Source organism: Triticum aestivum, chromosome 2A (assembly GCF_018294505.1).
Source record: "Triticum aestivum cultivar Chinese Spring chromosome 2A, IWGSC CS RefSeq v2.1, whole genome shotgun sequence".
NCBI lineage: Eukaryota > Viridiplantae > Streptophyta > Magnoliopsida > Poales > Poaceae > Triticum > Triticum aestivum.
Window position 1 is genome coordinate 562,633,276 of NC_057797.1, and position 5,357 is coordinate 562,638,632.

Consider the following 5,357-nt stretch of genomic DNA (forward strand, 5'->3'; position numbering starts at 1 on the left):
TACCGGGAGTAGGACTCCCCTCCCTTTCCTTGTCCAAGTAGGAGAGGGGGAAGGAGAGAAGGAAATGGGGGGGGGGCGCCGCCCCTCCCTCCTTGTCCAATTCGGACTAGGGGGAGAGGGGGCGCGCGGCCTGCCCTGGCAGCCCCTCCTCTTCTCCACTTTAGGCCCATGAGGCCCATTAACCCCTGGGGGGTTCCGGTAACCCCCCGATGCTCCGGTTTTATCCGAAACTTCCCCGTAACACTTCCGGTGTCCGAATATTGCCGTCCAATATATCAATCTTTATGTCTCGACATTTCCAGACTCCTCGTCATGTCCGTGATCACATCCGGGACTCCAAACTAACTCCGGTACATCAAAACTCATAAACTCACAATATAACTGTCATCGAAACCTTAAGCGTGCGGACCCTACGGGTTCGAGAACAATGTAGACATGACCGAGACACGTCTCCGGTCAATAACCAATAGCGGAACCTGGATGCTCATATTGGCTCCTACATATTCTATGAAGATCTTTTATCGGTCAGACCGCATAACAACATACGTTGTTCCCTTTGTCATCGGTATGTTACTTGCCCGAGATTCGATCGTCGGTATCCCATACCTAGTTCAATCTTGGTACCGGCAAGTCTCTTTACTCGTTCCGTAATACATCATCTCACAACTAACTCATTAGTTGCAATGCTTGCAAGGCTTATGTGATGTGTATTACCGAGAGGGCCCAGAGATACCTCTCCGACAATCGGAGTGACAAATCCTAATCTCGAAATACGCCAACCCAACATGTACCTTTGGAGACACCTGTAGAGCACCTTTATAATCACCCATTTACGTTGTGACGTTTGGTAGCACACAAAGTGTTCCTCCGGCAAATGGGAGTTGCGTAATCTCATAGTCATAGGAACATGTATACGTCATGAAGAAAGCAATAGCAACATACTAAACGATCGGGTGCTAAGCTAATGGAATGGGTCATGTCAATCACATCATTCTCCTAATGATGTGATCCCGTTAATCAAATAACAACTCTTTTGTTTATGGTTAGGAAACATAACCATCTTCGATTAACGAGCTAGTCAAGTAGAGGCATACTAGTGACACTCTGTTTGTCTATGTATTCACACATGTATTATGTTTCCGGTTAATACAATTCTAGCATGAATGATAAATATTTATCATGATATAAGGAAATAAATAATAACTTTATTATTGCCTATAGGGCATATTTCCTTCACCATGTCACAGACATCTTGGTGGAGCGCTCAAAATGATAAGATATAAAGTACATGCACTCATCACCAAGGGAAACATGATTGATCATACACAAGTATTAAAATATCATCATTCAAGCCCACATTAAAGTATAATATGATCAACCACATGATCACAAAAGTATCTCACAAACAAGCACAAATATAGTAGCATAGGAATCAAACAAGCACACACATGAGTAGGTGGTTCTCTCTCAGAAAATGAGTAGTGGAAGTCTAGGCACGTTCTGATGTCTCTCTCTCTTGAATAGAGAATGAGTGGAGGGGTATAAATAGCCTCCACACAAAATCGTTACACACATTTGACCTAACTCGGTCAGACGGAATAGGAGAACTCAGTGAGACCGATTCAGTTCAAAATGTGATCGTTAGGAATCTTGGTGGGACCGACATGATCAACTCGGTGGGACCGATGTGCTAGGGTTAGGGCAAAACCTCATCTCGGTGTGACCGATTGCAGGAACTCGGTGAGAACGATTTCAGTAATGAGTTAATAGATAGTTTGTCAAGAAAACTCGATGGGACAGATCGCTGATTTCGGTAAGACCCAAACGTTACGAAGGGAAACAGAGAGTTTACATTGCGAACTCGGTGGGTCTGATCTCTCATTTCGGTAAGACCAAAATGCTACGAATGAAACAAAGAGTTTGCATTACCATCCCAATGAGACCGAGATCCCGATCAGTGAGACCGAATTGACGAGGGTTTCTGGAAGTGGCTATTTCAAAAGAACTCGGTGGCGCCGGATAGATAAAATCGACGGGGCCAAGTTTGACTTTAGGTTTTGGACATATTTGGAAATGAGAAAGTGACATGAGCTATAAGTTGTTATGAGTTACCAAAAGCACCCAGGGATTAGTTGCACTTTCAAGACGATAGTATTCGGACACCGGAAGTGTTATAGAATGTATCGGGTATTTATCGGAGTACCGGGGGGGGGGGGTTACCAGAACCCCCCAGGGGAACAATTTTTAGCCGTGCGCGACGCCCGCCTCCACAGTTTAGACCCTCGGTCATATTCTCGTGGTGCTTAGGTGAAGCCCTGCACGGAGCACTTCACCATCACCGTCACCACGCCGTCGTGCTGATGGAACTCATCTACTTCCTCGACGTCTTGCTGGATCAAGAAGACGAGGGACATCACCGAGCTGAACGTCTGCATAACTCGGAGGTGCCCTACGTTCGGTGCTTAATCGGTCAGAGCTAGAAGAAGTTCAACTACATCAACCACGTTGTCAAACGCTTCCGTTTTCGGTCTACAAGGGTACGTAGACACACTCTCCCCCTCGTTGCTATGCATCTCCATGGATAGATCATTGCGTGTGCGTAGATTTTTTTTTGTTTTTCCATGCAACATTACCCAACAGTGGCATCTGATAACACACAGATTTTTTTTGCCAAACAAGGGCAAAACCAAAAAAAAGGAAGTAAGCTTAAGGAAAGGCTAACTGCAAAGAAGGAGGTCTAGACCGTAAGAGAGTTACTAAACCCTTCCAAAAAGGGTAGGTTTTGAGGGTTGACTCTGAAACCCAGAATCATAAAATCTTCCTTGATCTTCCTCAGCCAATCAAAGTGGGTAGCCACCTCCCCATCAAACACCACTCTGTTTCGTTGCTTCCAAATGTTACATTGTGTCAAAACGGTAACCTCCTTGAAGAGAGGCCCCTGCCATCTTGTTCTGGCACGATCATATTTGTGCTGCATGTCTAGTTGATTATCCCAATGAATTCCCACTGTTTGCCAACACTTTGCAGCAAAGGGACAGTCATAAAAAAGATGAGTGTTTGTTTCCAGAACCTCCATGTCACACATTGGACAGCTGTGATCCTCCCCAATGTAGAAATGTCTTCTAAGAAGCATGCCCCTTGTATTGACCCTGTCATTCAACATTAACCATGCAAACACTTTGTGTCTCATGTAAACTTTTCTTTGTACCCCCCTCCTCCCTTGTTAACCTTGGGTTAACATTTCATTAATAAAAGCAACAGTCGGAGTCTCTCCTGCTGTTTTAATTGGTCAAGAAATAACAGTGGCATCTGAGCCAGGTCTATGCGTAGATGATATGCACGAGTAGAACACAAAGAGTTGTGGGCGGTGATAGTCATACTACTTACGACCAACGTCTTATTTTGATTCGGCGGTATTGTGGGATGAAGCGGCCCGGACCAACCTTACATGTCCACCCACATGAGAACGGTTCCACCGATAGACATGCAACTAGTTTTGCATAAAGGTGGCCGGCGGGTGTCTGTTTCTCCTACTTTAGGTGAATCACTTTATTTTATATTATCATCTATATTCCCTCCCTACTTCAGACTACTCCCTCCATCTAGGTGAATAAGTCATCTTAGGTTGTGCACCGTGACCAAGGAAGATGGGAAAACAAGAGAACTTAATGTTTATTTGCTAATTAATAGCATTGCATGCAATCAACTAACCACTGCATGTCATGTTTAGTAGTCTCAAGTCACTGAAAGCATGCACGCATCGGATCTCTTATTGGTTGATATGTCAAGAAACAAGAAACGAGATGGGAGTTAATGCACCGGGACTAAGTGTTTTGGGATTATTTGATTTTCGTAATGTGACTTATACACCTAGATAGAGGGAGCACCACACATGCTTTAGTCCGGCCTTAACACCGGGGGCTGTATTCGGTCCCGCACATTTCAAGTCCGAACACCTATAGGGAACTCTTTGGTGTCCCGGATATTGCATTATATGCGTTGGCTTGATAACCCACAATTATAGGGGATCAATTGTAGCCTCTTTTGATAAGTAAGAGTGTCGAACCCAACGAGGAGCTAAAGGTGGAACAAATATTCCCTCAAGTTCTATCGACCACCGATACAACTCTACGCACGCTTAACGTTCGCTTTACCTAGAACAAGTATGAAACTAGAAGTACTTCGTAGGTGTTTTTGGATAGGTTTGCAAGATAATAAAGAGTGCGTAAATAAAAAGTAGGGGCTGTTTAGATAAAGAAACAATAAAGTTAGTATAGTGAGTGTGGAAAAGTGGTGGTAGGAGTTGCGAAATTGTCCCTAAGCAATTGACTATGTTACTAGACTGATAGCAAGTTTTATGTGGGAGAGGCCACTGCTAGCATGTCATCCCTGACTTGGAATTCTATGCACTTATGATTGGAACTATTAGCAAGCATCCGCAACTACTAACGTCCATTAAGGTAAAACCCCAACCATAGCATTAAGATATATTGGCCCCCCTTCAATCCCGTATGCATCAATTTCTATGCTAGGTTGAAGCTTCTGTCACTCTTGCCCTCCAATACATAGTCCTATCAACACACAACTAACCCTATAGTATGATCTATGCGCGCGCTCATATGATGGGCACCAAAGGACAACAACATAACCACAAGCAAATTAAACCAATCATAGAAATTCACCAATTACCAGCAGGACAACGAAAATCTACTCATATATCATAGGATGGTAACACATCATTGGATAATAATATGAAGCATGAAGCACCATGTTCAAGTAGAGGGTACAGCAGGTTGCAGGAGAGTGGACTACTGTAGATAGATGGGGGAAGGTGATGAAGATGTTGGTGAAGATGATGGAGGTGTTGGTGTAGATCGCCGTCACACGATGATGGCCCCGGCGGTGTTCCGGCGCCACCGGGAGAGAGGGGGAGAGAGCCCCCCTTCTTCTTCTTCCTTGACCTTCTCCCTAGATGGGAGAAGAGTTCCCCCTCTGGTTCATGGCCTCCATGGCGGTGGAGGGGCGAGAGCCCCTCCGAGATTGGATCCGTCTCTCTGTCTCTCTCTGTTTCTGCGTTCCAAATTTTGCCCTTTCACCGTGTCTTATATTCCTGGAGATCCGTAACTCCGATTGGGCTGAAATTTGGACACGACTTTTATCCGGATATTAGCTTTCTTGCGGAGAAAGGAGGGCACCAACTGCCTTACGGGGTGGCCACGAGGGCCCAGGGCATGCCTACCCCCCTGGGGCGCGCCCCCTACCTCGTGCCCCCCTCGGCCATCGTCTCGCATTGATTCTTCTTCCCAAAAATCACATATATTCCAAAAACAATCTCCGTGAGTTTTTATCCCGTTTGG